This window comes from Mustela lutreola, chromosome 4, assembly GCF_030435805.1.
Source record: "Mustela lutreola isolate mMusLut2 chromosome 4, mMusLut2.pri, whole genome shotgun sequence".
Taxonomy (NCBI): domain Eukaryota; kingdom Metazoa; phylum Chordata; class Mammalia; order Carnivora; family Mustelidae; genus Mustela; species Mustela lutreola.
The window spans coordinates 98,569,494-98,582,337 of NC_081293.1; positions in this window are offsets into that span (position 1 = coordinate 98,569,494).

Consider the following 12,844-nt stretch of genomic DNA (forward strand, 5'->3'; position numbering starts at 1 on the left):
GCTTCCACCACTTTCAAGCTGGGGGTGCTTGGCAAATGACCTAGTTGTTGCTTGTTACCTGGCCAGTGAATGCTGGCAATAATGGGACCCCCTTTTAGAGGATTGCGGGGAGGGCTCATGAGCTAAGCCCCACAAAGCACAGAGGGCGTGCCCGCTACCTACTAGGTATTACTTCTCCTTTTTCTCAAAACTTCAGCAAACTGAAGTGAACTGTCATTGTCTCTCTATGGAGCACAGGGAGGGGGGCAGACGAGCTACGAAAAGCTATCAGGGGAGCACCTGGCTGGCTGAGCCAGTTAAGCCTCTGCCCTTGGCTCAGGTCATGATCTCAGGGTCCTGGGATCCAGTTCCTGTCAGGGTCCCTGCTCAGCGGGGAGCCTGCTTCTTCCTCTCCCTCTGCCACTCCCCCTGCTTATGCATACTCTCTCTCTGACAAATAAATTTAAAAAATAATAATAAATAAAGCAATCAGGGCCAACTGGTCCTAGGGGGGACCCGCCTGCATACTGTGGCTCTGTGGCTGACTGGAATGTCATTGGTCCATCTACCTTTCCCTTCTCCAGTGTCCCCACCTTTGACAACTCACAAAGTGGACAAAACCCAAGTGAGTAAAACCAAAAGAAGACGTCTGTTCTGGGCTGCTCAGGAGCTCAGCATCAAGCTTCTGTTGCTTTTGTAAAACATTTTGAACAAAGTTGTCAGGCTGGTCAGTGGTCCCCGCCCACTCTCTCTAACACACATTCTGTGTATGAAACGTGGAAAGTAGAGATAAATATAGGAGATGTAAATCCCTTATTAACATCCTTTCCAGAAATAATCATTGTTCAAAGAAAAGCATCTCCGTTATGCGGACGCATCAGAGAAAACTCGTTTTTACTGTGAGCGGAGCTATACCTCCTTCTCTTCAACTCGGGGTCTTGCAGATGCAATTTTATAAACTTCTTCCCTCTTGCTTTCCTCGCAGCCCCATCCTGAGGGCTTAGGCGTGTGGGAGAATCTGAACGAACGACAGGCCAAAAGAGAAGTCTGGGGCTTTGACATGCTTCGATAGTGATGAAACTGACTCGGTCAGCGGAGGCCAACTGCAATATTTATTATCCAGGACACTTTAATACTCAGATTCACCTTTGCTCGGTATTGAGTTACGATCACTCTTACTAGGTGAAAGGGGTTAGGCTCCCAAAATGGTCAGCTAGTGCAGGAAGGAACTGCCAGGCCACGTCCCGTGGTAAAGTAAAATAGTCCTATAATGGAGAGCAACTTGAGGATCTCCAAATTGGAAACTTCCTTTAGAGAGCCAAGGATGCCAAGATATCTGCTGCCCCCTATCGATACCGAGGAGAATAGCATGCACTTTTTAAGGAGCAAGGAAGGGTTGGGGACAGCTGGGGGCCTGGGCAGCCTGTTAGGTTGTAGGTGTGAACGGGCCCACTTCCATAAAGCCATGCGTGGCCAGTAAGGCAAAGCCGTTGAATTGGGTCCTGCTTTGCCTCAGCCTCTTCTGACGAGGGGCACTCGTGGGATCTAACAGCCGGGGTCAGAGGGGTGACCGGACAGAGGCCACCCACCCTGAGTGTGACCAGAGGGAGCGCTTATCGGACCTTCAAGACTACATATCCTTCTTCTGTACAAATTTCCGGGAGACCCGGAAAAGGAATGTGACCACTAGGGAAGTGAGACTTTTCAAGTTCGGATGCTACGGACTTGGGGAGGGAGCATCCCCATCCCTGATAGGTAACGAGCGCTCCTGCGTGTGGGGAGGGGCTGCGGCGCCCTCTTCTGGCGCGTCTGTACGGAACGAAAGCCTAAGAGGGCTGCATCGGGGAGCCTTCTCTGCTATCTGGCCACTCCCAATACAAAATTACTGCTTTTTAAATGGCATCTATCTTGATTTTTAAAGAAACACGCACTCTTGTAGAAAATGTAGACAATATAGATGACGACAAAAGTATAAACCTCACTTAACCATCTCTCTCAGAAATAATTAAAATTTTGATAAAGATCATTTACATGTATATACGTATATGTACCATGTACTTACCATACATACACATATACCCTATATATAAGCCATGCTTTCCACGTCTATGTAAAACGAAATTGCAGTCATACTGTTAACATAATTTTGTATAATAATTTTCATTTCTCATTATAGGGTGATGATTTTCGATGGCCTAAGTCCCTGAAACTACTAATGACAGAAGAGTAATCTATCGTATAGATGTGCCTTTATTTTTAAGCCTGTCTACTATTATTGTACATTGAATTTGTTTCCAAAATTTTACAAATTATAGTATTACAGATGGGTTTTTACTCTCCAATGCATCTCTGATTATTTTTTAAAGATAAATTCCTAGAGGTTGAATCATGGTATCTAAAAGCACGGGCATGTTTAAGACCTTCCTATAGATTACCAAATTGCCCTCCTAAAGGGTTTTATGTATTTCCATTACAACCAGTAGCATAGGGCATGGTTCTTCTCCTGTGTCCTGGCTTGGATGTTATTACAGTCTTTCCCCCAGGCCAAGTATAATGTATGGTTTGTGGGAACTTCGATTTTTAACTATTAGTTGGGATAAAACATATCGTTGTCCATCTGAACAGCTTTCTTCAGAGTAGCTGTTCATGCTTTTGCCCATCATTTATATCTTTTATTTATAACAACTTGACTCATATAATTTTATATTTTAAATAAAATTTTATTACATATAAATTTATATTATATATGTATATATTTTTAAATAATTTTATTATTGATGAGAACTTTTATATTAAGGGCCCTGACCCATTGTCAGCTACATATAATTTTAATTTCTCCCAGTTAGCTATTTGCCCTTTAATTTTGTTCACAATGTTTCTTATAAAAAGAGACTTTGCATTTTTTGTAGACTAATATAAGATTTTTTTTTTTATTTTTTTTTTTTTACTTTATGCTGAAGCTTCCTCTTCATTGGGGAGTTAAATAGATATTCATCAACATGTTTCTTTAAATGTTTTTTGACATTTTATTCTTTAATCCAAAATATCTGGGCTGTGTTTTGGCATACAGAACAGGGAAGACTCATAACTTCAAAAATATGAAGTTCAAGTTGAATTTCAAAAATAACTTTAAAAAAAAGCTTTAATCAGAATCATTTATCGATTTCGTTTTATGGAATGACATTTTTATCACCTGTTGAATGTGTACAATTATACAGTATGCTTCATTCCACCGATCTATCTGCTGCTGAACTTTCTACTCCTTTCCATTCACCTCTCTTTCCAATTTTAATGTTGTTCTTTTAACTTGGTTTTATTTTTATTTTTATGCTGTCCACTACCCCCCAAACGTATTTATCTTGTAACCAGGAGTTTGTACCTTTTAACCATTTTCACCCATCTCACCCACTCCCCACCCTCCACCTCTGACAACCACCAGGCTGCATTCTCTGTGTCTGTGAGTTCATATTCTTTAGATTCCACGTCCAAGCGAGATTGTACAGTATTTATCTTCCTCTGTCTGATTTACTTTGCTTTGCCTGATGTCCTCAAGATTCATCTGTGTTGTTTGCAAAAGGCAGAATTTCCTTCTTTTTCATGGCTGAATAATATTCCATTTCTCCTATATACTACATTTTCTTTGCCCATTTATCGGTCAGTGAACACTTAGGTTGTTTCTATGTCGAGGCTATTGTGAATAATGATGCAATGAACGTGTGTGGGGGGGTGCGATATCTCTTTGAGATAGTGGTTTTTGTTTCCTTTGGCTTTATACCCAGAAGTGGGATTGCTGGATCATATGGTAGTACTACTTTGAATTTTTTGAGAACCTCCATACTATCTTCCACAGTGGCTGTACCAACTTATATTCCCACCAACAGTGAAGGGTTCCCTTTTCTCCACATCCTTGCCAACACTCATTATCTTTTGCCCTTTTGGTAATAGCCATTCTAACAGCTGTGAAGTGATGTCATTGTGGTTTTCATTTGCTCTTCCCTAATAATTAGTGATATTGAGCACCTTTTCATGTACCTGTTGGCCATCTGGATGTCTTTGGAAAAATGTCTATTCAGATCTTCTGCCCAGTTTTTTTTTTTAAGATTTTATTTATTTATTTGACAAACAGAGATCACAGGTAGGCAGAGAAGCAGGCAGAGAGAAAGGAGGAAGCAGGCTCTCTGCCGAGCAGAGGGCCCAGTGCGGGCCTCAATCCCAGGACCCTGAGATCATGACCTGAGCCAAAGGCAGAGGCTTTAAACCATTGAGCCACCCGGGCACCTCTTCTGCCCACTTTTTAATCAGATTGATCTTTGTCATTACTGAGTTATGTGGCTTCTTTACATATTTTGCTTATTAATCCCTTATCAGATAGATTATTTTGTCCTGATATTCAGTAGGTTGCCTTCTCATTTAGTTGATTGTTTAATTTGCTATGTAGAAGCTTTTTAATTTGATGTGGCCCCATTCATTTATTTTTGCTTTTTTTTTTTTGCCTTTGCTTTTGGTGTCAGATCCAAAAAATCACCACCAAGAGTGATGTCAAGGAACTTACCATGTTGTTTTCTTCTAGGAGTTTTAAGATTTCAAGTCTTCTGTTCAAGTCTTTGCTTCATTTTGAGTTGACTTTTGCCTATGGGGTAAGGTGCCTAGTTTCGTTCTCTTGCATGCAACTGTTCAGTTTTCCCCAACACCATTTATCAAAGAGACTATCCTTTTCTTCCTCATTGTCTACTCTTGGGGGCTTTGCAACAAAGTAATTGACCACATGTGCATGGGTTTACTCCTGAGCTCTCCATTCCTTTCCACCAGTCAGTTTGTCTGTTTTCCTGCCTATACCGTGCTGTTCCGATTACTACAGCTTTGCAGTTTGTAAGATGGTGTGATCATCGGGAAGTGGGATGTCTCCAGCTTCGTTCTTCTTTCTCAAGACTGCTTTGGCTCTTTGGGTTCTTTTGTGGTTCCATTCAAAACAATAGGTGCAGTGTCCTATATCCTCCTTTCTACTTTTCTGAACACCATTAACATCTTAGTCTCAGACCTTTCGCTGGAGGGGTGTGTGCTGGTGGTCTATGGGGAGAAGAGCTGAAACCATGAGCAGGAACTTTCCACGTGCCCTTGTGGCCACTGTCAGGCTGCCAACTTAGGAGCAGGTCCCTTTCTCTCGGAGGAATTCCCCTTTTCTGTTACCTAGCTTTGGAATTAAGGGTGTTAGAAAGATGCCGTGCTCTATGCCATCTATCTGTTGTGGTGCTGCAAGTATCTGACTCTTGGTCACCTCCGACTTTCACTGCTCTTATTCCTCCTTCTTTTTTCTGGCCTCTAACCAACCCTCCACCCCACATCTCCAGAGCTGAGCCTGTCACCACTGACAAAACATAGCAAGGGAAAACAAAACCCGCCACATGCCCTGTGGGCCTGGCATGGGCTCACGGCTGACTCATTCCCTGGAGGGAGCTCCAAGGCCATCTTTGAGTCCTTCTACTTGTGGCCACTGTGGGGTGGGCTACAGCCCTCTTGTGGCTGGCTACTGGCCCCTTGCTGGTCCCTTCTTCTGTAACAGCCCAGGTATAGTCTGTGATCCTCTTTTGACTGATTTAAAAATAGGCCCACTTGTGGGGCACCTGGGGGACCCAGTCAGGGGAGAGTCCAACTCGTGGTTTCGGCTCAGGTCTGATCTCAGGGTTGTGAGGTTGAGTCCCACGTCAAGCTCTGTGCTCAGTATGAAGTCTGCTCATGTTTCTCTCTCCCTCCGCCCCTGTCTACCCTGCTCACACACTCTCTCTCTAAAATAAATAAAATCAATCTTTAAAAAAAAATAAGCCCATTTGCAGGTCACTTGTTACCACCCCATCACCACACTTCGGTGAACTCACCATCCCAACTGACCGAAGTTGGTCGCTGCATCTGAATCATTGCAGTAACCTCCTGGCAAACACCCCTTGTTCCATCCTCGCCTCTAAAGGATGAGCAGAACTCAGCACGCAAAACGACCCTTTAAAAAACAAAACTCAGATGAGGTCCCTCCCCTACTCATGCCATTTCATGGCTTCTTGGCCCACTCAGAGTTTTTACTGTACCAGAAAGGAGCAACATGATCTGGCCATGCCCCTAACCACATCTTATCTCTGTTATCCTGGCCTTACAGTCCACCCATGTGGCACCTTTGTCATATCTCCAATGCGCAGAGCCCTTACCTGCCCCAGAGCCTTTGCTCTTACCCCTCCTGCCGCCAGGAATTTCCTCATTTTCTCCACCAGACGGCCCCTTAGCTCACTTCCTGACTTTCCGGTCAGCTGTCCCTGTTCAATAAGGCCTTTCTTAACGGCTCAATGTAAACTAGCAACTGACTCCACCCTGACACTCCCTAATACCCAGACTGTTTTTTTTTTTTCCTTCCATTATACTTATGACCATTCGAGATACTTCTTCATTGTCTACCTGACAACATAAGAATGAGGCTAGAGACACTGTTTTGTTAACAGCTAAATCTCAGCACCTAAAACTGTGCCTGACATTTATTAGCTGCTCAATACATATTTGTGGGCTGATGAGGGGATCCTAAGCACAGGCGGAAGGATTATCTGTAAGTAGGAAGAAGAAATTAAGTGTGGGCATAGACAGATGGGGTTACACCTGACAGAAAAGGGAATTAAGATAATTCTCATGAATTATAACTAATTTTTGCAGTGAAAAGGAGGGTCAGTTCATCTGCTGGGAGTGGTGAAGGCAGTGTGTTGGAAGGTTTGAGTAACCAGTTGAAATTTTGTAGTGGGGCAGAAGGACGTAGGAAGCAGAGCTAATGTGAAGAGCCTCAGGCATCCTTGAGGACCACTGAAGTTGAACACACTCAAGTTTCAAGGGGTACCAACCTGAGAGTTGTTCTGTTTAACCCAAGAGTGTTGTGAACCACAAGGTGTAGAAGAGGAAAAGGTCATTGTTTGGATAAGGCACTGCTGTGCAGTAGAACTTTCTGTGATGACAAAAATGTTCTGTAATTGGTGCTGCGCAATAGAGTGACCACAGCCCGTGACTGGCCGGCCGCCACACTGGACAGGGCATGGGGAGCGAGCTAGACTCAGGTTCCGGTGGGCAGAAGCCACAAAAGGACAGCAAAGTGTGGGGCCACAAGGAAATGTCAATAAAGAAATGGTAGGTGGACTCGGGGAACTGAACTTGGTGAAGAAAGCAGCAAAGCCAGAAAACAACTGATAGTTTGTGGAAAATAGAGCCTTCCAGGAATCAGAAGCATGGATGCTGTGAAATGGTACGTTTGGAGCCAGATGGAGAGAGCTGACAGGAACTGTTTCTCAGAGAGTGGACTATAGAAGTTTAAGATTTCAAAAGGCAAACAAACAGTTGTAAACAGTGAAAAAGTGTAAGGTGTGGCCACGGGGATGGATTTCTTATGCAGAGCAAGTGTGAAAGTCCTTGGTGTTAAAGAATTCAAAGGTCTGTTGAGAGAGTGTAGAATGAATAAAAAAGCTGAGGTGAGGTCAGGCACAGAACATGGGCAACCAGATCCCCAGCACCTAAAAGCTGATTTTATACGAGTGATAGTATGATCAAGGTAATGCCGTTGTTAGTCAAGCACTCACCTTTGCTGGGCATTGATCAATATGCTTGACGTATGTAGGGTCTCCTTCTACCCTTTGAGCAGCCCACTCATGTAGGCTTTGGTAGTATCACTATTTACAAATGAAGCCACTGAGGCTCGGATGACTTGTCCAAGGATGCGCTCTGGAGGAACAAAGGTTTTAATCTCACTAAATCCATGCACGCACACCACCTCTAAACTCAATTGCCTTCTTACTTAGAGCAGCAGGGGGTAGTTGTAAGAATCCTGAGTGGCTCCCTCCCACCCCAGGCCTTGAAGGATGTGGGAGCCACAGGAACGTAGGTATACTTGATTGGGAGGAGAATGTCCACGAGAACTCGAAGTCAGTGACTAGAGGATGGAGCAAACTCTTGAATGCAAACAGAGTGATTGGTAACTTACTCACAGTGGAGCAAAGTGGGTGGGTGCAGTGCCAGGAGGAAGGTGGGAGCCCAGAATCCTTTGGATGGGATCACTGGGAAGGACAGTTCTCTGAAGGCCTTCATTTAGGATGGGGAGAAAGGCTGACAAACATTAATTGACCTTAAATGTTCCTACTTGACAAGAACTAAAGCTGAAAAATATTTTAGTTTATGAGTTCCTGGTTAGCACAGTAGCATTCAACTGTTTTTTGTTTTTCTTTTTCTTTCTTTCTTTTTTTTTTTTTTTTTGCCATACTTGTGTTCATGAGGATATTATACAAGGTAAAAATTTCCAGAAGCATTGAACAAAGAGTGGGAATGAATCAATGTACATTCATTGGTGGTTGGGTTAGGTAACTTGCTTTGTTTTTGTATAATTGCATTGAAGTGCTAGCCTGAGCCTTCCTTCGATTTTCCCTGTGCCAGTGAATGAACCTCCCTGTATTTAGTGTCTACCACTTGTCCCCTGCCCCTAAATTCTGAGATGGCAGGAATAGTGAAGGGTGAAAGGGTCAACATTAGATAGTTTCCCAATCTAATGTGTGAGAATGCATAAAGGGATCACCATCTATCTCACTTGTGTCCCTCAGATGTCTTGGTCTAGGTAGTTCATAGCTAAATTGTTCATTTTTTTTTTTTTTTTTTTTGGCAAGAGAGAGACCAAGGAGGGAGAGGCAGCTCAAGCAAACTCTGCAAAGAGCACAGATCCAATGTGGGGCTTGATCTCACAATCCCAAAATCATGACCTGGAGCCAAAACCAAGAGTCTAATGCTTAACCGACTGAGCCACCCAGACACCCCTAAATTGTTCCTCATTCTTTTTTTTTTTTTTTTAAGATTTTATTTATTTGACAGAGAGAGATCACAAATAGGCAGAGAGGCAAGCAGAGAGAGAGAGAGAGAGAGAGGAGGAAGCAGGCTCCCTGGCGAGCAGGGAGTCCAATGCGGGCCTCGATCCCAGAACCCTGAGATCATGACCTGAGCCCAAGGCAGAGGCCTAACCCACCGAGCCACCCAGGCACCCCTGTTCCTCATTCTTGACTTGTGGCTTCTTCATTGTTTTGCAAGTTCTGGTCAGCCCAACAAGGCAAGAAATAAAAATAATGGGGAAAATCTCAGGAAAATAAAAACAACTTATGTTTATGTCTTGGAGGGAGCATGAATGTGCTGCAGGTACAATTTTGCAGTACACAAACTCATGGGCAGGATACATTCCATTTCTTTAGTTCTCAAACCAATACAAATCCATGGCAAAACCAATCTCCGTTATGATTTTTTTGACTTCTCCTCGTTCTGAAGTTTCCTGGGTCTCCACTGAAGGAAAATCCTTCTATTTCTAGGTCCCCAACTGACTGAGCTGGGGCACGACTGTGTTGGGCACAAGATCCCACAAGGACTGAGACCTTGCCACTGTCTCACCCTTCTGCACATCTCCACTTCTCCTTGCGGTGGGTGCCTGTCTCCATCCCCCCCTCCTTCTCTGCCCTGGGCCATGTCCTCTTCTATATAATGGATTATACCTAGAAATCATTTTAGAAGGCAGTTAGTTCTTCACCCTCCATTTTTTAGATGAAAGAAAAGACACAGAAACAAAATGACCAGTCCAACGCTATGCAAGTGCACAGTAACGAAACTAAACAAATTCAAGTCTATCCAGACCGAAAATGTATACACCCAGTCACTACAATGCACTGGTTTAAGAAAATGATACATGTGTGTATGTGTACACCTCTAGCATTTGTTGAGCCTGTATATATGGCAGGCACCTTGCTAAATATTCTACAGACATTATCTCTTAATCCTACGATATCTACTGATAGAGGCCTTATTCATTCAATTCACACATGAAACAGGCAAAGAACTTGATAAATTTGTTTCTTATTCATTCTTCAGCGGTTATCTGGCTTGTTCCCAGCATGACATTAAAATCGTTTTTGAAAAATAGTCGTCCTTTACGTAGAAAATTCCAGTGCACTGGTGCCCATCCCTGACCACTTCTTCTCCAGGCCTCTCTTGTCCCGTGGCCATTTGATGCTCTGGTCCCACGATCTCCACTCACTAGCCTCCTTCCTGGTCTCTCCCTCAGGCTGCCTTGGCCTTGGCCATCATCTCTTTTCTGTCTACACTTCAACTTTCTCTGAGTGATTGGATCTGCTCTGATTTCAGCTGATAGATGGGTGATTCCTAAGTCTCTCTCTGGCCGGGACTTTTATTTGAGCTTCAGGCTCATTGATTCAACTATCTATTGATCTTATCCCTTCTGATATCCTTAGGTACCTTCAACTCAACATGTTAAAACTGACTGTATCTTCTTCCCCCCAAAATTTGCCCCTACTTTTGCATGTCTGATCTCAGTGGTCATCCAACCACCCAAGAGTTAACCCCTTGACTATTTTCTCTTCCCCACAACTAAATACACTCAGTAACCATATCATAATCATTTACCTTCTAAAGATTCCTCTGATCTAGCCCCATTGTTCCATCAAAAACAAACAAACAAACAAACAAACAAACAAACTGGTAGGATAATAAAGCAAGATAATGCAGGTTAGGACCTTAACTCAGATTCCAGTACAATGAAAGCCTTCAACAAATGTTAGCTATTATTTGTACTAATACATAAACAATAACAACCTCCGGCACCACAACAGAAGCAAACCATGTCACCATGGCTCCTGACTAATAATTAATCAGATATTGGCATTTTGGGATTAAAGCTTTCATTGTTTCCTTCTTTCTTTTTTTCTTTCATGTTTTTTTTTTCATATCTCTGTTCTGTGTTTTGAGAAACGTCTTCAACTTTACCTTCCAGCCCTTCCTTAATTTCTGTTTTAACTTATATTTTTCATTTGTGAAGACTTTTGTATTTTCTCTTTCTTTTATGTCTTTGGGTTAATTTCTTCTAAAGTAGTTCTAATGGCACTTTTGAAAAGTGGCCTTAGAAAAACACTTTCTGTTCTGTGCCTTTAATTTGCTTTTCTTCACCAGCAGTTCCTCTGTTCAACCTTTATAACTTTGGTTTTCCTCATGCCTGGTGATCCTAGATTGTCCCCTTGTAGTGAAGATGAAGTGTGTTAATTACCAAGACTAAGACAAGCACCCTTTGCTTTAGTCTAGGTAGGTCAATCTGTCCCCAAAGCCTAACTCTTGATGGTAGGAGACATAAGCACATGATCTTGTTTAGTTTAGTTCTCTGCATCTTACACCCTAGTGCCTAGAACAGTGCCTGGAACATACAAAGCAACTTTAACAGTCGGAACCCATTGTTATTGAGGACTTTTATTGTTGTAGTTGACAAGATTATGAGTGAAATCTAGAGAAAATTCTAATGAAATGTGGGCACTGACCTAATCCTGGGGAAGAGAAAAAGAATTTAAGCATGATCAACACTTCAAGCCAACTTTCTTTTTCTTTCATTTTTATTATAGAAACTTCCTAAAATTAATTCAAAATAGAAAGAGGTAATATTAATCTGATAACTAGGGTCCTTTACATCAAGAAAAGAGCATATGAATCTTGATTCCATTGTATTACTGAGATTCTGAGACATAGCACTTAATCTAGCTAAATCGTACTTTCTCTGCATAGAGAGACCATGAATTTCATTGACTGTTAGTTTCCCAGGGCTTTTTGGGAATTCTAGTTGTTACCTTATAGGCGTATTTCAGTCATCTTGGAAACAATACTTTTTATAAATACCCATCACCAGCCTTCATTCATAATCATACCGTAACTCATAACTGTCCCATAGCATCTGTCTACAAGCCATTCTTTAAAAATGTGTGTGATAACACATTTTATTAACTTACACATATCACACAATGCCTTTCTGGGTTGTCACATATGAAATAAAAACTTGATCGAATCCAATACTCAGGAAGTATTTTCTTAACCTTAACACTCTATTGATCTCTCTCCGTGACCTTCATGTGTTTGCTTCTGGAAAAGTCTGAAGTCAGCACAATTTTTTCGTTAATAGCTTGTTATTATTCTTTTGTTCTCTTCATGGATGCTTATAAGCTCTGTTTTTTCTTTTTAATTTTCATAATTCAAACACTTATCATGACAGAATCGCTGGTGCTTCTTTTTTATTAGCATTCCCTGAAACCATGTTAACTGTTCTCAATCTATACATTGTAATGTTTTTTCCAGTTCAAGAATGTTTTCTTAAAATGAGTCTGATTTCCTCTCCAGGAACATCTATCATTCCTAGCTTGCCTTTGCATTTTAGGAGTGCTGTATTTTTTCTCTCCATGCTCATCTCTTGGTATGTTTCTTCTTTCTGGAAGAGTCACTGAAGAGTGTCACTGTCACCACTGTTGAATTTCATTCGGTGTGGAATTTGTTCTTCATAGACTCTAGTAAAGATTTTAATTCTACTCTGGCAAATATAGTTTCTTTGCAATCCTTTTTCATCTCACTTTGCTATTTCTTCATTCTTTATTTTTTTCTAAATTATTCTATTGCCCTTTATTATATCTTTTTAGGTCACTTTTTCTTAGATAACTTTAAGATACCAAATTTCCAGGTGGTGGGTATTATAGAGGGCACGGATTGCATGGAGCACTGGGTGTGGTGCAAAAATAATGAATACTGTTATTCACAGACCTGTACCCCTGGGGATAAAAATATATGTTTATAAAAAAAAATAAAATAAAATAAAAAATAAATTTAAAAAGATACCAAATTTCTAAATAATCAGTAGAAATCATTGTGGAAAGAATACTTTTCTGCTGAATGTCAAATATTATGGGTACTTTCTGTTTTCAACTTAATTTTTAGGTTGGTCCTTTTTTTCCTCTTAATTTTCAGATGGATTTTTTAAAAGATTTTATTTATTTGTCAGAGA